The sequence below is a fragment of the Podarcis pityusensis genome (genome assembly GCF_964106645.2).
Source record: "Podarcis pityusensis genome assembly, chromosome: 2".
Taxonomy (NCBI): Eukaryota; Metazoa; Chordata; class Lepidosauria; order Squamata; family Lacertidae; genus Podarcis; species Podarcis pityusensis.
Genome location: NC_138029.1, coordinates 103,408,198 through 103,428,222, shown reverse-complemented (window position 1 = coordinate 103,428,222; position 20,025 = coordinate 103,408,198). Strand labels below are relative to the sequence as shown.

The window sequence follows — 20,025 nt, the reverse complement described above, 5'->3', positions numbered from 1 at the left end:
CGGGGTAGTGAAATAAATAAATCTTAAATTTTTGAAGAAGTTTTTATTGAGAATTTTTTCCGAAGCCTTATCACCAGTAATGCACCATTAGCAATTACAGAGAAGCGGTCTAATTTCAAAAGCAGCCATGTCAGATTTTTAATGTAATGATTTGTAAAAGTTTTAATAATCTCATTATAATTCACAAGGCATCTGCAGAAACAGAGTTAGGTACCCTAATAAATCTCTGTTCAGTCTATAAAACATCTTCACACCTTTTTCTAGGGGATTGTCTTTAGACATTAGCTAGAGCTGTGGAGCTTAACAAACATTTTTTTTCTCTTGACTGGAAACCTAAAACCAGTTGACAGTGTTAGATTAAAACAAATAGGATTCTGGATTAATTGCTCTGCTTTCAGAGTCATTTAATGTTGCAGCTGTGAATGCCAATAAATCTAGAGAAAGTGAAAAATAGGGGTTAAACAATAACACACCACGAAGTCCTTCATTTAAGGAATTTTCCATACGCTTGTTGCCATTTATAAATTGTAGTCTTCAGCTGTGAAGTAAAAACTACACACTGAGATGAAAACCATGTTGTTTTCTGCAGAAATAGATGTTATTATCTAGTTCCCACTGGGCAACAGAAGACTCTGGCGCACCAAAAAAAAGAAAGAAAGAACGAACGAAAGAGTGAATTGGGCTATTGTGGTGATTACGTAATTTGACACTGCAGTCAAACCTAGCATTTAAGTGACCTAGAATATTTTGTAGTCTTTCATCCTACCCGCTCTGTATTTCAAGGTCTCAACCCCCTCAAAGATGATTGAAACTATCCCATTCCATTTCCATCTGCTGCTGGAATACCTGCTGGCGCCTAATCATACTTGTACCTTGCAGGTATACTTCATCCCCTCAAAAATAGAATATTGTCTGGTACATAGCGATATCATTCCCTGGCATGCCTTTCCCTCCCCACATAATAATGATTTTTCAGTCCTGCACACCGCACAATCTAGGTGGGCAAGAGATGTATATTTTGCTTCCTTCTCAACAGGGGTTCACATTTCAAGTGGGGGAAATGAGCAGGTGTGTTGCGGGAAACCTGCCTCCTCATAAGAATCTGAAAATGAGAAAGAATTAAATTCTCAATTTTGTCCACCATAACAGGGGTGTTGGAGGGTGGAGGTATAAACAGGGCAGGATGCATCCTTGTTTGCTAACGGAAAAAATCTTTGTTCCTTCACTTGGATGATGGTGGAGCTCTGTGATACAGTGATCAGCTGTTGCTCAAACAAGTTCTATAATAAATGGATAAGCTTGCAGCTAAGGTGTTGGTTCGTTAGCTCAAAGCAGCATGGGAAATTCAGCTCCCCTTGCTGTGCCAATCTCTTGCTTCTTGGCCTTACTTCTCACCTTAGTTGGCAGGTTACCATTTTGTGGTGACAGTAGAAACCACAGCTGTCAAAAACTCCCTTCCCCAAACATCTTCAACTTTAAAGAACCTGTGACCCTCCAGTTGCTACATCTACCATCTTCCCTACCATTGAGCATTTTGACTGGTGCTGATGGGCGTTGGACTCTGAACTACATTTGGTGGGCCACAGGTTTCCCAAGTCTGGAATAAACAGCCTCATCCATGTGCTGTTTATATAGCATGCCTTTAATCAGAACATGCATGAAACCCTTGTCGGTACCAGCAGATGGTGAAAATCTTGCAGCCATCTCCTCATGTCAAAGTTTTCTCACTTTCCCATGTCCTTCCAGTGATTAGCAAAGATGTGTAATGTCAGAAACAACATTCTGCAGGAGTATAAACTATCTAGGCTGGAGATATCGTCAGGGATTTGAATTACAGGCTAATTTGATGGAACATAAATAATTGTGCCCTTCACACTGTCACCAGCTTAGTAATGATGATAGAGAAATGTCAACATAAAAAATCAATGCAGAATTTGCTGCTGTTGGTTATTTTCTTTTTTTTTCTTTTTTCTTCGTCTCCAAGAATTAGTTTCCTAGAATCCTAATGTTGCAGAAAGTTTTCTTTTACCAGAAGTACTATAGAAAATACTATTGAAGAAAAATACACTGTATGCCAAACATCCTAGCAGTGTTGGGATAAAGAGGAACGCTTGCAAGGTTTCTTCCATGTTTTCCTGCCCTCAGGCAGGTACTGCAGCTACTTCCAGTTCTAAGCAATTTATCCCCATAAAACAAAAGGGGGGAGGGGGGGAGAGAAGCAGCTTCTGATTTCAGACTTCTTTACATTTGAATGGCCTTCCTTCTTCAACACTGTCTTATCAGCTTCTCTGTGTTCTGCTTCTGCACTGTACACCTACTGTTTGTACACTGATAATCGCTGTGGTGCATGCCATAAAACAAAAGTAATCAGACTCCAGATGTTGTTGGACTACAACTCCTAGCATCCCTGACCATTGGCCATGTTGGCTACAGCTGATGGGAGTTGCAGTTCAACAACATCTGGAAGGCACCACCAAAGTATTGAAGTATTGGTATATGCATAGCAGTGAGACGTGGTCAATTGCAGATCTCCAGTGTGTGTCATCATCTGTCAATGTCAACACATCTTTATGTCTTCCCAATCACACTTTGCAGTGTTCACCAGGAGGTTCAGTGTGCCAGAATCGGCATGAGCAACTATGATAAAAAGGCAGCAGGATTCATCTGAGTCACTTTTATGCTTTTTACAATATCTGCGTCTGAATAAATCATGCTGCCACTGCTTGATCAGCCCTGGGCAGCTCTTCTAGAAAAGTGTAGAACAGTTAATATATCAAGTTGCTGTTCAAATGCAAAACTCTGACCTAGATAAGCCCAACATTTATTATGGACAGGGCTGACCAAGGTCAGTATCACATCACTGGAAGGCAACTGGATTTGCACGGCAGAAGGTGTCAACTTTTGCTGCATCTCTGGACCATCTGCTTTGTGTGAATTTTGCCATGCTTCCATGTCACTACTGGAAGGGCAGGCCCACAGGATGGGCAGGCCCAATCCCTGGCCATTTTTGTAGTCCATGGTTCAGTGCCACAATAAACCACATTGGGGTTCAATTCACATGCACACACCCATTCAGCTTGGCTCCTCTGTGTGGCGCTAGGGAAGGGTAACCCCTTTATCAACACACAAAGAGGAAACACAGCAAGCTAGTTATGCACAAATTGATCTCAGGCCCACCACTGTAGCTCCTTTTCTTTGGAAAATAAAACCTTTGTACGCCTCCCAAAGCGCTCTCATGGTAGACACAGAAACACTTGGCAGAGCAAGCAAGTGTGATCTCTGATCCAAGTAGCAGAGTTTGACCCACCTGAGTCTTTTTCACCTGCATATCTCAGGAGTCCCTTTATTGTTGTTTTTTCCCCCAAACCCCCATGACTGGCTTAAGATTAAATGCTCTCCTTATCGAACAGTTTCCCCCTTTCCCCCGATATTTATTTCTGCCAACATGCCTTTGAAAAGGTATGTGGATGTAACACATGAGAAATAAGCTTTGAAATGTAATCAAGCTCTTGTGGTTTGTGCCAAAGCTGGTGTTTAGGACTGCCTTTAAGGCCCCATTTGCAACAGAAAGATGGGGTACAAATATTGAAGTAAATAAATAGCTTGTTGGTCGGGCCCTCTGGCTAATATGTTGTTCTCCCATCCAGCCCCAACTTAGAAACCATGTAGCTTCACAAGTGCATAGAGTTCATGGTATTAGTATAATGCTGAGAGACAAATATGTATGGTAAAATGGGCCTGCTTCTTGTAACCTTCCAGCTGATTACTGTGTAGGCTAGAATCATAGAATCATGTAGGTGGAAGCATCATCTAGTCCAACCCCCTGCAATGACAAATGGCCATTCAACCTCTGCTTAAAAACCTGTGCACCACCAGTTATGGGAGTCTATTCCACTGCTGGAATTCCACAGCTCTTACTGTTAGAAAGGGCTATATGAAGTACTTGGGGGAACATCCTGTAAATAATAATAATAATAATAATAATAATAATAATAATAATAATTCCAGTTACAGATAGGTAGCCGTGTTGGTCTGCCATAGTCAAAACAAAAAAATTCCTTCCAGTAGCACCTTAAAGACCAACTAAGTTAGTTCTTGGTATGAGCTTTCGTGTGCAAGCACACTTCTTCAGATACACACTGTATCTGAAGAAGTGTGCTTGCACACGAAAGCTCATACCAAGAACTAACTTAGTTGGTCTTTAAGGTGCTACTGGAAGGAATTTTTTTGTTTTAATTATTATTATTATTATTATTATTATTATTATTATTTATAGCCCGCCCTCCCCAGCCAAAGCCGGGCTCAGAGCGGCTTACAAACAATAATGGGGAATGAGATACAACTGAGAAAGCCCACTGTCTTTCTGCCACTCTTTGAACTTATGTCAGAGTGGGTATTTGGAGGAGGGCCTCAAATGATGACCTCAGGATCTTGGAAGACACATCCCCAGTCTATAGAACAGTATGGGTTTCCTTTGCTTGAGAGTATTGAAGATCTGCCCAGAAACTAAACTTAGCTCCAAATCTTCTGTCTGTGAGACCAGTTGCTTTGAAAATTTTATCCTGTCAGTTCAGGAAATATTCTTTATTACAAATGCATAAAGTAATAATTTATTCAGTGAAAATTAGAAATTTACAGCACAATCCTAACAATGGAGTTAATGGGGTTTGCTCCTGGGCAAGTGGGGTTAAGATTGCTCCCCAGGTTTTCTAAATGTAGTGATTTCCCTTAAGCAGACAAAGGAGATCCAAAGGTGGTGGTGGTAGTAATAATAATAATAATAATATATTTGTACCCCGCCCATCTGGCTGGGTTTCTCCAGCCACTCTGGGCGGCTTCCAACAAAGATTAAAAATACATGTATCATGTTGGTTGGGTGCAACCTGCCGTGGGCATTATTGGGGAGCTTAACTGCTTAACTGCAGTCTTGCTGCTGGTGCAAATACATTATATTTATAGCTCACCCCATCCAAGTTATAGCTTGCCTAGATCCACCTTGCACAATCCCTTGCCAACCAAATGCAATTTGAGTAAAAAGGCTTTCTATGTCATAGACTGGTTGGACCCAGAAGAATGGTGGGAGGAAGCAGCTGGGGAACCCTCAAAGGAAGACAGCTGAGAGCCTGGGGAGTGGTGGTGGAATGACAATGGGTGGTCAGAGGGAGAAGATGGGGAAGAGAAGGTGTTGGAAGCTGAAAGGGGTAACAGGGCCTCATGAGCTGGGATAGCCTGTGGCAGAGGAATGTCAAGAATCAGGAGCTGAAGCTGGTGAGTGGGAGGAGGGAGGCCACGAGGCAGAGATGGGTCAGGCTGGTGAAGAGTCATAGGTGTCTCTTCCTGCTGCAACAAGTTCCCCTCCCCCCGGTCTCCCAGAACCAGGAGAGGCATGAAAAAGGTAGAGGAGAGATTGGTTGCATGCTGGTGCATTCTCCAATTGCTTGGAAAAAGCCCTGGAGACATAGACTGCTGTGGGGAGGCAGGAACCTTCAATCTCGGCAACTGATTTCATTGAATAAGACCCACCAGGAAAGAGCTGCTGTGCTCAGTAGGCCTGACACGCAGCCAAATCTGTGGAAATTGTGATCTTGCTAATAAAAAGTTAACTCCAACTTTGGACTGTGTGATTACCGACCAGCATGATCTGTGGCGTTATACCACATTCAGAACATGTCTCTAGGCCAGAGTTTCAGAGCTGAAGAGGTAGCCACTGAGGTCCAAAATTGAGTTTTCATTTGCACAAGGGTCTCATTCTTTAATACATAACAGACCTGAGGAGGCCTGAGGCAGATTGTATCACGGTCCAGTTTACAGGCGGTTGAAGTCCTGGCGGAGGACATTGGGACCGGGGGCAGGACGGCGGGGTGGGAGCAAGAACGGGAGTCTGGAAGCCAGGGGTCCGAGGGGCAGGAAGCAAGGAGTCACGAAGTCAGGGTCTGAGGGGCGACAAGCAAGGAGTCACAAAGTCAAGGGTCCAAGGATCAAGAAGCCACACGCAGGAACCATGTTGCTGTGGCAAAGAGCCGAAGGGAAATGCTGACCTTATATCCCTTCCCGGCTCTTGCCACCAGGTGCAGTGAGTTACCAAGCAGCCTCACCTGTGCAGCCACGCCTTGCCTCTCCAGAACAAGCTTAGGAAGGCCCCAGTCCTGCGAAGCCCTACTGGTCACAGGGTCTGGCTCCTGCATGCACTCCTGACAGATTGACCCAACCCACCATGTTCTCTGATCAGAATCACCCCCCTCCTTGAAACCTGCCCGCTTGCAGTAGGGGTCCAGCCATGTCCCTTTTGGCCCTGAGAACATTTTGAGAGCATAAGAGGAATGAATGCCTAGTTCAGCCTTTCCCAACCTGCTCTTTGCCCCCATCAGCCTCAGCCCGTATAGCTAGGTGGTTAAAGACAATGGGAGTTGTAGTCCAGAGATGATGGAAGTGGTTGTGCAGCACATTCTGAAGGGTACTAGGTTAGAGAAGGTTGACTTAGCTAGCTTTGCACCAGGTCTTTCAGAGCCTTGTGGGTCACTGCTGCCATCTTGAACAAATCAGTTCAGCTTTGCACCAGGTCTTTCAGAGCCTTCTGGGTCACTGCTGCCATCTTGAACAAATCAGTTCAGACACTGGAGCACCAATGTGACATGCCTCTGACAACTCACCCTGTCACAAGGTGGACCACAGCATTAAGTGGTTTCCATAGGTAGTAGCAGTGACCATGAGAAGTGGGAGTGTGAGAGAGAATTAATTTGCTTCTAGGCTCCAGTTTCTTTTTCTTTTGCTGGCTAATTCTCTTGCTCATCCAGCAAAAACAATGATGCATATGACCCCCTCGTCTTTATACATTTCTCTTCTCCTGTTAATTAAACTCCTTGAGCACTGTGCTTGAAAAAGATACCAAAAGGTGGATATTAATGTTATGTGCTTTGCTTTGTTTTTAAATTCTTGCTTACTAATGCCCCACCTTGAAGTTAAGTACAGTTGCTGTAGGTCATGCTAGTTGCTTGTGCTTCTGAGGACAAGAGCTAAAATAACAGCTTAGTCCACTTACACTGGAAGTGTCTCTGTAATTTTATTGTCACATTTTCCTATTTGCTAATGATGCCTCTGCGATACTTATTAATTTTCCTTTAGAAACATTAAAGAAGGCACTTGAAAATAATGCAAGCTTCAGTGCTTTTTGCAAATAACCACAGTTGTGCTAATTAGTAAAAATAAACAGAGGAGAACAAATTCGCACTTGCATTTCAGTGTCCTGATTTTGTGTGGTGTCTTAGTCATGTGCACATATACCAAAACCTGACTTCCCAAAACCAATTCTTGCTCTGGGGTTATTTGCACCCATTAGCAGCACTCATACTTTTAATTTTTCACTACTATGTGTTTTCTATGCATGTCTACTCAGAAGTTTCATTGAGTTCAGTGGACCCATGTAAACGTGTATAGGATTGCAGACCAGGGTTGCAACCCTCAGGACACTTACTAAATGGGATTCAGTCCCATTTCACTCTGTGAAGCCTGCATTCTAATAGAAGAAAGCAATTTGAGATGATGTGTGATGAAGGAAGAAGAGGAGTGTAGGAAACTGCCAAGATGATCCATGTTTCTCTAATATGTGGAAACTTAAGGAGTAGTTCAATGGAAAACTGGGAGATGGATATAGAATTTTGTGTTGCATCCATTGTGGAAAGTTAATTTTTAAAAGGAATTAGTTCTACCTCCAGTTCACCTATTCAAAAAAGGAACTAATTCTGTTCTAGTTCAATTCATAATTCATTCACATGGTCCTTGGCATCCCCCCCGCCCCAGTCTTTGGAATTTTACAAACTGCTTTGCTAAAATGTAAAATATACTTAAGAAGCCTAGGAAAACATCAAAGCACAAAGCACACAAACAGTATAATATTTCTCCCAGCAGTTAAGATCTTAAAATCAGCTTCACTTTTCCGATGGTAAATGTTATTTATTAATTTTATTCAACATCATTTATATACGGCTTGATTGTAAGAAAACCTCTAAGTGGTTTATAAAGGGCAGTGGCCACAATCAATCCCAGAGTTAAGTGCAACGAAAGCCCAATATATATACTTTATTGAATTAAAATTAAAATGGAATTGAATTAACAATCACCCAAAGTTCCACCAGAAAATAAACTTAATTCATGTTCAGTTCAGCTGGAAATTATGGGAACTACCTTGAGGCGTAACAGAGAGATTTTTGAATTAATGCAGTTAGTTCATTCCAAGCATCGCTACACATCAGAGCACATATAAGTAAACCCCTCCCAAAAAACAAAAACAAAAAAACGCTTTCAAAAGGGAAACTTGGGGTACTCTGGTAGCAATCTTTCTTTAAACAATTCTCATACCAAAACTCCATATTTGCTTTTACACTTGAGGCAGATTAAGTAGTACTTTTGTTGCTCTGTGTGGGCAGCGGCTGAGGTGGCATCTCTCAGAAGGATTCATGAGTATCCAAGGATGCAGAATGTGTATTTTCTGGATCATGGCCCTTATGGCAAATCCCATATAGCTGCCTACTATATTCAGGAGATGGAGAAATAGGCATAGTTCTACTCCCAGTGACTTTCTTGGAAGATTAAGGAGATGAAAATTATTCAAATATATGAAGCTGATGTATCAGAGCATTTACCAAGACAAGAAATCATCCATTTAAAAACGTATTTTAAGTATGGTATACTTTGACTGGCAGCATCTCTTTAATGTCTGTTATGAATGCCCTTTTCAGCCCTGCTATCTGAATTTTAACTCAGCATACCGGGGGCTGGACCAGGAACACTTGAATGTAAAAGCTGTCTAGCATGTTGAACTATGGTCTCTTCACCCAAATTTCTTTCAGCATTTATTTAAATTAATTAGCAGGAAACTTCTAGCCCTCATTATTGTATAAAGTTTGAATCTGGCACAGAAATTAATTGTTTTAAGTAATTAGCAGGAAACTTCTAGCCCTCGTTATTGTATAAAGCTTGAACCTGGCCCAGAAAAGTGAAGTAAGACGGTTATGAGGCTTTCAAGTAGTATTCAAGCAGCAAAAGCTTTCCCCTTTATCACACATTTGTTTGTTTGTTTGATAAAATTTATACACTGCTTGATTTTAGGGGAAAACCTCAAAGCAGTTTACAAAAAAGCTAAAGCAATAAAATTATTGCTAAAAAAAATAAAATACAACTGTGATTTAAAACATACAGAAGGTTAAAAACACCATAAAATAGACTGGAACAGATGAAAACTCCCACAAATTTTACGTTTTGACGTACCTACCTTTCCTCCTTTAGTACAGTGGTACCTCGGGTTAAGAACTTAATTCATTCTGGAGGTCTGTTCTTAACCTGAAACCGTTATTAACCTGAGATACCACTTTAGCTAATGGAGCTCCCGCTGCTACGCGATTTCCATTCTCCTCCTGAGGTAAAGTTATTAACCCGAGGTACTATTTCTGGGTTAGCAGAGTCTGTAACCTGAAGCGTCTATAACCCGAGGTACCACTGTATCTCCTGCAACTGTACCTTCAAAATGTCCGCATGGTGTGAGGTTGTGATTATGCCATTTGGCTGTGCTCCTGGCGTAACCAACCTCAACGCTTTGGAGGTAATGCCAGTATAGTGGCCTTCACCCATAGATCCCAAACACATGAATTGCACATCTATTCCCCCCCCCCCCGGTGTACGAATTGTGGGGTTTCAGGTTACGCATTTAGGGTTCTATAGCTATGCAGGCATGCCCACCAAAGCATGGAAACTGAGTGTCCCAGAGGTGCAGATCCTGCCCCTCCCAATCAGTATTCCCTCCATATATACGCAGGTCCCAGTTACCAAACAAATGCGTTCCATGGAAACAATTCATTAGGCGAACGTTCGCACAAGTCCATGATTTCCATTATTTCCTATGGAAATATTTATAATCAAGAGATTTTCCTGATCTCTTTTCCCATGGTTTCTTCCTGAAATAGCTGCAGCCAACCAGCAAAAGAGAGACAAAGGGGAAAAAAATATTTGTCCAATCTCTTCTGCTCTCTGATTCATCCAATCTCCCTCCTTCCCTGCGTGGTTTCTGTTCACAAATGGCTGCTGCCGATCAGCAAAGCACAAACAGGCAAGGAAATAAGGAAATGGGCAAACGACTAGTCTTTGGATATCTGAATCGGCTGTGTTAATAGCGAGGTTTGGGTATAATTATTTACATATAGATAAGTGAATTTTCGCATAGCGAGCGAACAGATAGCAGGACCTGTGTGAGTGCACTTTGAATGTCTGCGCAGGATCTGTACTTCCACTTTCAGGCATTCACTTCTAGTTTACAACAAGCGCTCCAGAAAGCCGATTGTTTAAGCAGTGTCACCAAAACGTCCTCCTGACAGACTGAACATTGCTTTTCAGCTGTCAGAATGTGACCCAGTCACAATGTGGTACCGGGAAGGGATTAATAACCTCCCGAGCAGGAAAAAGGAATGGGTTTAACATGTCATTCACTTTCGGGAGTTTTTCTTTTTGCCAGAGAGTTATGAACTGGAGCTAGCTGAATCGGAAACCATTTTGAATGTAGGGTGAAATATTATCCAGAATAAGCAGGAATGAGGAAAGTGGCAAACTGCTGGATTGTAGGTAGTTGGGCATTAAGGCACAGAGCTTCTTTGTTCCTCTGCCATTTAGCAGTCTCTGCTGCATCTGCTAAGAGGAGTCATCCTAGGGGTACTTGTCTTCCTGATCTGCGCCTTTTGTGCAGAGGAAACTGGCTAGAGTCCATCCTCATCTGTAACCAACCAGCAGCCTTGTGGTTTCTCTACAGTTGGCACAGCTTTCAGAGAGCAGTTGCCTTGGAAGGAAAAGCCTCCATGTTCCATTAGCAGTCCCAGGACCAATCTTGTCATGAAACATTATTGTAATGGATGCACAAGAGAGCTAAGGGATGGGACGCCCACAGACAGGCATTGCTTCTCAAAGTGTAACTTCGTGGCCTTGACCTTATATGAGGTTGATTCGTCAGCAGTCGTGGCTTTCTCTTGCAAAGGGCAATTCACCGATGTGAGAGATTTGTGTTAAGTTTGGCAGGCACGCACATTGTGCGCACCATCATGCGAAAGCCATTAGCAGCACATTAGCCGATTGTCTTGGAGTGCGTTAATGAATGCCGTGTCACCAGCATTTATAATAGGTGGGGAACAAGGATATTAATGCCCTGCGCTGCGTTGGTCAAGCTACTCTCAAGTTTATGAGTTCTAACTAAGGGATGACCTTTTTGCATTTATGAAGTTGCCTCATACTGAGGCCAGATCAGTGATAGCCCAACACTGCAGCTCTCAAAGATCTCATGTGCAGGCGTTTCTCGGGCATGATACCCAAACAAAGTCATTAAACTGGCCATAGCTCAGTTGTAGAATATCAGTTTAGTATTCCGAAAGTCTCAGGTTCCACCCCATTCACTCTGCCAAAGGCAAGGGGGTAAAAAACAGAGCAACAGCTAGAACACCTGAATACAGTGGTGCCTCGCAAGACGAAATTAATCCGTTCCGCGAGTCTCTTCGTCTAGCGGTTTTTTCGTCTTGCGAAGCAACCCTATTAGCAGCTTAGCGGATTAGCGCTATTAGCGGTTTAGCGGCTATTAAAGGCTTAGTGGCTTAGCGGCTAAAAGGCTATTAGCGGCTTAGCGGCTTAGAAAAAGGGGGGGAGCGAAAAAAATCTCAAGACTCGCAAGATATTTTCGTCTTGCGAAGCAAGCCCATAGGGAAATTCGTCCTGCGAAGCGCATCGAAAAACGGAAAACCCTTTCGTCTAGCGGGTTTTTCGTCTTGCGAGGCATTCGTCTTGCGGGGCACCACTGTATATCAATAGCAGTGTTCATTGTCACAAGAAAGCTGGAAGGTACCAGCTGACTACCAGCAATCTAGGGCATATATTATGAAACAGCCAAAATCTCTGCGTGAACTAAGTGGACTGAACAAAGAACTATGCCTGTGATGTTGTGTTATTTGCTTTTGCAATACCTGGTAGAGGCAGCCGTCCAAAACGGCCTACTTGTCAAGCATTTGAGCACACGGGCAGAAACTCTATTTAACTGCAATCATAAGACTGCCTTCTTCCCTCCCCCAAGAGATGCTGCCTTCTGCAACTGACTTTGTCTTCCCAGACACTTAAAATAAATTCCACCTAATTGATAACCAAAATTTAATCATAGCAGGATACTTCAAGTTTGCATTCAAATAAGGCTGTCTTTTGTCTAAATAAGTTTCCCTGGGTTGATAATTCATATTTCAGTTCAAAATGTTTAAAAATGGAAGACAGGCAGGGCTGGATGAAATGTAGACTACGTATTACAGTGTGTATTTAATATAAAAGTCATGCATTATTCATTTTTGCAATCTGAATAACTTTGAATTTAGCATTCCTGCTCATCTTTCCTTTGATGAACGATTAATTATTAAAATATAATATTGTCAGCATATGGTACAAAAAATTCTTGGTAGTGGAATATGAGCTTCATTCTACTTCTAGTCTTAGATTAAAAGGAAATATATATTCTCCGTGGTCCAGTTCTGCGGTCCAGTATTTAAAATCACAATGTATAATTTTAAATACCGAGCACAAATTAGCAGTTTTACTGATTTTTAGACAGGAACACAAAGAGTTTAACTTACATGCAAACAAAGAGTTACTAGGTGTTAATGAGAATAAAGTATTAGAATGTACAAAGCGACTGCCAAAGACCTCAGGGAATTCCAGCACAATTGAGTGTGTTTGTTGTTCTTCAATAAATATATCTTTGTGTCTCATTTTCAGTACAGTCTACACAACTTCACTCAAGATAGTGTTTCTGTTAGTGATCAAATAACACTCCGTCTCAAATATTATTATTATTTATTTTGCTTGAGAAAATGCTATTCTTCTGTAAATGGAACATTCAAGGCTCTGTAGTATTTTGTTAGCGAGTGTGTCACAGGTACCTCTCGGCTACTGCAGAGGATAGAAGTCGTGGGTAGCTAATCTGTGTTCCTCTGATGTTATTGGACTCCAATTCCCATCAGCCCACCAGTATGGCCAGTGAGTAAGGATGATGGGAGTTGTAGTCTATCTGGTTAGTCGCTGGTTAGCCACTTCTGATGTAAAGGTTTATACACAAAGAGAGGACCTATGCAAGGATATGATGTTGCCACTGTTGGGTTAGGTGGGCCGAAGTGCATGCAAGGAACATCCTGTGGGATTATAGGAAGCTGAAGAGCATGGGAAACATCTTGTTAGGCTCTAGACAGTTAAGGCATCTAATGCAGATGTGGGCAACTTGCAGCTCAAGGATGAAATTCCATGTGGTTGGGTGGAGGGGAGCCTGGGCGGACTGGAGGAGTGCAGGAAGTCAATAAATGGGGAGATGTAGGCTTGCCATATTTCTGGACACCCTCAGAATTGTTGAGCTTTTTTAAGGAAAACATCGAAAAATATGACCCCACGTAAGAAGGCCACCCCAGAGCCCAATATCCGCCCTGGATTCCCTGCCTTCTCACTGTGGCTCCTCTTCAAACCTGCTTTCCCTTTCCACTGCTGCCCTCAAGGAGCCCAACCAACCTCCTGGACCATGGAGTCGCCTCAGGCCAGGAGTGGAGGATGGGGGGAGCACATTCCGCTAGGGCTACAGGCCGCCCAACCTCCCTGGATCACAGAGTTCATGAAGAGTGAAAGTGATTCTCTTGCTTCCAGTTTCTGGAATAACACACTTGCATATGAGCCCGCGTTGCCTCCCTTTTGCCTGCAGGAGACAGTGGGAGCTATTGGACAGCAGCGCTCTCACCTTGTGGCTGGGCGGGCAGGCTCGGAGACGTAAATGGCGGGTCCAGGCCCCTGGGAAAGACATGGCAGGTGCTGAAGCACCGCTGCAGCCTAGCATGCCACCCGCACCTCGGAGAAGCAGTTCCCTGACTGTGCGGCCATGCGAGGGAGGCAGTAGCCAGCACCAATAGCAGCGGTGCCATGGGCAGCTGGAGCCCTCACTGTGCGCCCCACAAAAAAAAACCGGGGGGGGGGGGAATCCCCATTTTAGGCATCCCATTTCTGTACATGTCTGGAATTTTCTGGATTTATGGCAAGCCTAGAGAGATGGAGCCAAAATGCATAGAGCAATGGAAGAGGGAAGGGAGAAAAACCCTCTTTCGCCCTCTGGCAAAGTGAGCTCTTCCTCACCCAGCAGGGAATAATGAGAGAGAAGAGAGGGTATCAGAAATAGAGAGAGATAGAAAGGGGGGTGGTAGGGAGGGAGAAAAGGGGTGTCCACCACTGTCTCTGGCCTTACCCAACATTAGCATGTGTGTCCTGTCAGACTGCCCCAAGGGAATGCCCTTGGCATTAAAAAAAGTTTCCCACAGCCCTGATCTCGTCTCAAGGCAAACTTTCCCCTCTCCCCATCCTCAAATTCCATATATATTATATTGCATTAGTTTTTCATCAAGGTGGCAGTGGTTCTTCTTCATCAGTGGTTCTTCCCTGGACAGTCCCCGTCACTTGCCTAATGCCCAAGCCAGCAGCAACCTTGACCACAGCTCTGAGTGGCCTTGTTCTCTGCGAGGAATATAGCTGGACGGGTTACCACTTTTAAAAATAAAAGAAGATTCAATATGCAGGCCCGGTAAGAGAAAGGGTGTACAGAACCTACAAAGATTCCAGGGCACTTTCCTTAACTTCTGTTTGCCTCATTTAAATTATCTATTTTATGTCCCTCCCTACAGTTAGCCTATATGATATATCATAAGGATGTTTGCATGCTACATTCAACAAGCACACAGTCTTTTTGGCTGTGTACACAAATAGTTTGAGCTTTACCGTTGTGCATTCACTCACATGTAACATCTACTGAGTGTATAGTCTTATGCAGCTGTGTACAGATATTTCACACAAGCTCCTATAGATGCACCGAGACAGCTTTTCCCTACACTCAGCATAATGTGTGAACAAGCCTTGTACAATGAGGGAGAGGGGCAGGAAGCTGTGGGAGAGTGAAGATGTATGATTAACTTTAGAACATTTAAAATAATAAAATAATAAAATCCATACACGTCTTGGTACTACATAAGAAACTAGTCTAGGGCCTCCTTGTAGTGGGGTAAAGATAGAGGTGAAAGCTGCAGTCATAGGGAGAGGCAGCAGGAGAAATCCTTCAATAATTTGACCTTGTTTTAGGGAAGGAGGCTGCAGAGGGGAAGCGAAACACCAATAACTGAATAGCAGCTGATTGAATCAGTCATTGGGGCTGTCTTCAGTTTTGTGCAAATAAGAAGACAATTCTGTGTCTCGTTTTGGGCATCTTGTTTTGAAGCTAGGAGGAGAGTTTATTCTGCCCTCATATCCCCAGAGCAATTCCTTAGCCTGGATTTAATTCAGACATATGCTAACTGCACACTTCTGATTTTATTCCCCCTTTTTAATGATCTCAGTTTGGCAAGATTTGTATGTATACCAATTAGCAGCCTATTTTGAAAATGAAATGAAGGATGAAAAGCACTCGTGCTGCATTTTGCACATTGGGTAAGCACGTCTCCTACATGGAGATTATCTCTCTATAGGAAAACTTTTAATGTGTGAAGTGCCCCTGGGCCACAGGAAGAGAAACGGTACTTTCAGAAGAACCACCTGCATTAGTTACACCTGGGGAGGCTTGAATTTCCTCCCCTTTCCCTTGGCCTAAGCCAAGGAAGCGATGAGAACCATGATGAAAAGATGAATCGCACTAACTCAAAGTGTCCATTCAAATCGAGAAGGCTAGACACTCAGCAATCAGACACAAAGTGCCTCTGAATAAGGTGAATTCATTTTTAGTTGTCATCCTACTTGCTGCCGCTGATATACCCGTTCTACATGGATTTGCCTAATGGAGGGGTGGAATTCTCAAGAAGAAATAAAGTCCCCACAGTTGATATGAGACAGCAGACACAGTACAGGTGGGGCCCATTTTAGGCACATCCAATTGATGTGCAACCACTGATAGGCGGGTCCTTTTAGACCTGGAAGAGGGAGAAATGGGAGTGGAACAGGGAGGAGCCGGAATAGGCTTATGCATGCTCCACCAACACACACGGGGGGCAGGAATGGAACCCCTGCGCATCATCTAGTGCAAACCCAGGCCAAGAGGTAAGTGAAACAATCATACAGCAGCAACACACCTGAGGGTTCTGGAGCCAGCTTTTGGGATAGTGTGTGGATAGGTAATGTTAAGTAGGCACCTTTGCTGTATTATTTTTGATGTCTGCAAAAAAAAAAAAAAACATTTTTGTGTAGGCAAGCCCTACCCACAATTATAATTTTATTATGCATCTTTGATGCTTTTGAATTATGGTGCTGGGGAAGACTCTTGAGAGACCCATGGACTGCAAGAAGATCAAACCTATCCATTCTGAAGGAAATCAGCCCTGAGTGCTGACTGGAAGGACAGATCGTGAAGCTGAGGCTCCAATACTTTGGCCACCTCATGAGAAGAGAAGACTCCCTGGAAAAGACCCTGATGTTGGGAAAGATGGAGGGCACAAGGAGAAGGGGACGACAGAGGACGAGATGGTTGGACAGTGTTCTCGAAGCTACCAGCATGAGTTTGACCAAACTGCGGGTGGCAGTGGAAGACAGGAGTGCCTGGCATGCTGTGGTCCACGGGGTCACGAAGAGTTGGACACGACTAAACGACTAAACCACAATCTTTGTTTTTAATCTGTTGGTTTTATCTATATTTGATAAATTTCATTATGGTTTTAAAGTTTGGTTTTTTAAAATCATTTTCTTGCAAACATTTGTTCAAGAAATATAACGCACAGAGCCTGAAATTGTTGGAATTTGTATAATTTATATATTCTTCACAGGAGTGCTGTGGACATACCTAAGGATCAATATACTTATCTGAACAATTTGAGCAGTGCTGTTCAAGAGACACTATATAGTAATCATCTGAAGAGCTTGCATCAGCTTTTTGTGAGCAAGTCTCCACATTCTGTTGATGTCTTCCAGCAAATTGTCACAGAACTCATGTCCAGTTTGATAACTTTTACAATTACCAAGTACACACAATCAACACATATTGGCTGGTTTGACAAAGTGGCTAAAAAAGTTCTAGTTTAGGCAATTAAGAATTTGCATAAGAATCCACCAGGGGAATCAATGAAAAATTTGATCAAACATAGATAGGAATACAAAAAAGTCTTTTAAAAATAAATATCTGCTTGAAAACAATAAAGCTTGAATATATGAAAAACCAGTGGCAGGAATTGGAACAAGCAGTAATGAAACAGAGGGAAGACAAATTCTGGGAACTGATGGCCTGGGGTTTAAATGAAGTGAGATCATCACAGGAAGCCTCAATTCATGCCTCTGATTCGATTAAATATTTTTCCAATACATTTGGTGGTCATTCTGGACAATCACATGTACCAAGATTGTATAACTTACCTGGATGGCAACCAGTCTCCTGCAATGAGATAAAAGCCCTTATTCCTACCTGAAAATTTAAAAAAGCTCCTGGAGAAGATATGCTTCCATCAAAGCTCTATAAGGAATCCAGTCTCAAATGCCTTGGCTCCCAAACAAATCAGCTCCCAAACGATCAAAACCCGGAAGTGAGTGTTCTAGGTTTCGAACGTTCTTTTTGAAGCCAAATGTCCGACGGGGCTTCCACGGCTTCCTGCAGCCAGTCAGAAACTTTGGTTTCTGAATGTTTTGGAAGTCGAATAGACTTCCAGAACGGATTCCGTTTGACTTTCAAGGTACAACTGTACATAGAATGGTGGGTGCCCATCCTGGCTGGTTTATTTACCACGATAAACAACATGGGCCAAATGCCCTCTAGATGGAAAATGGGTATCATTTTCCCAATTTATAAAAAAAGGAATAGTTTTTGGATCCTTCCTATCGGCCAGTTAGGTTGTTAGACATCTGCTCAAAGCTATATTCTTGATATATATTCTTGATATATCCTTTAAAAATTATCAGACTGGTTGCAAAATAACAGCCTTATTCATGACAAACAAGTGGAATTCAGCGGACACAGTACCATTGATTAATGTTTTACTCCGAACCATATTATAAGGAAATATACTAAGAACATTAAGAATAATCTTTCTGTCGCCTTTATTGATCCTTCTGCTGCATTCTTCTCTGTTAATCAAAACAGACTGTGGGAGAAATTTCAAGTTGCTAACATTGACTGCAGACTTCTGCTATTGATCCAATAATTATGCAGCAATACAGAAATGAGGGTCAGAATAGGTTTAAATGGTGATGTGACTGATGCTTTTAAAATGTCACAAGGAGTGAAGCAAGGTTGTATTCTGGCTTCCACTCTTTTAAACATTTATATTAATGATTTGGTGCCATATTGTGCCAATGCAAACTCCCCCTGTCCAGTAATTAGGAACAGAAAGATCTCAGTATCGATGTATGCAGATAATTTAGTGCTCTTCTCTTTTTTTAAAAATTGGGCCTCAAAAATCTTGTGGGAGGTCTTTCAGTACATACTGTAAACAGGAAAGCCTATCTATAAATTACTCTTAAAACCAAGATTATGATTTTTGGCGATCACAGTCCTAGGTATGAATGGTGCGTATATCAGCAAGCTATGAAACAAACTCACTCTTACAGATACCTGGATGTACTCAGGTGAGACTATTGGAAGCTTCATATGGAGGCAGTTAGAGTCAAGGCACAAAAAACCATAGGGGCATTGATGAAGTTCTATTACAATAATTGAATCTGCCCTAAAGGTATTTGGTGGCAAAGTGCTTACTCAAATGCTTTATGGTACTCTGTGCTGTTGATATTCCTGATGGTAGAGATCATAGCTTCCAAAAAATGGTGTTGAAATCTGGGGCTCTGATGTAAGCTCCATTAAAGTTTTAGAAACTGTGCAGAGTATATATATTTTCAGAAGCTATACTCTCTACCATCCGGAATATCAGCAAGAACAGACGGCACGCGGTTATTTAAAAAATTGCTACTATGCCTATTGAGCGTATTCCTGTACTGTGTTATATGGAATTGGGTGATAACCAACTCAGGAAAGCAAGTCAAGCTGTATTAGACTATTACTGTTTTCCAAAACCGAGCTCTGCTTTGATCTTGAGTAAGTGTCAACTAAGGGACCACCTCTTCTGGATAGAATCCAGAAGGGACCTCCAACTAATTAGAAATACCGGATTTTCCCCTTGGTATCCTGAGAACAGAGCATTTTAGAGCTTGTTATCTGACCAAACTTTCACTGGTTTCTTAAGAAATGCCTTTACTGAGCTGCGTTTCCAAGATACCTTCTTCGGTCTTAGATGGTTTTCCCAACAAGGCCAACCTTCCTGTTGGTTTTTGTGGTCAACCTCAGGTGGAATAGGTCACTCGTTATCTGTTAGCCTGCCCCTTATACGTATTGGCCCGAAAATAAGCCACACCCGAATATAAGACGCACCTTTAAAATTGGAGGGGGGAGAGGAAAAAAAAGAGAAAACGCCTGAATATAAGCCACTCCATTCCTTGCTGCTCCTGTCTGCATACTTGGGGGGGGGAGCCGCACTGTGTTGCAGGCGGCTTTTCCCCTTCCTCGCTCTCTCCCATCCTGGCCATGGGTGAGGACGGGAGACTACACACGGGGCGGGCACTGTTTTGCCACGCTTCTGGCGCTGTTTGCCCCGCACTCCTGGCTGCGTACCATAAGGTTGTGAATATAAGCCACACTTCAACTTTTCACGGTCGGAATTTGGGGGAAAACTGAGGCTTATATTCAGGCCAATACAGTATAGAGGTCCAAGAGATTGCCTTCTGAAATCTTTTTTCACACAAGCAGGCAGGCAAACCCTGACAGAAATGGTGACAGCAGTAGCTCTGTAACACATGTGGCCCACTGTGTACCGGCTGCAAAACATATCAGAAAAAGGAGTCAGATTATATCACTATACAGTGGTACCTCAGGTTACATACGCTTCAGGTTACATACGCTTCAGGTTACAGACTCTGCTAACCCAGAAATAGTGCTTCAGGTTAAGAACTTTGCTTCAGGATGAGAACAGAGATCGTCCT

General features: G+C 42.7%; 1 protein-coding gene across 6 annotated transcripts in view; it reads left to right on the top strand.

Annotated features, from left to right (window-relative positions):
• The window catches only part of PTPRG (protein tyrosine phosphatase receptor type G), a 542,845-nt gene that overhangs the window by 408,188 nt on the left and 114,632 nt on the right, over window positions 1–20,025 (top strand). The window lies entirely within an intron of this gene.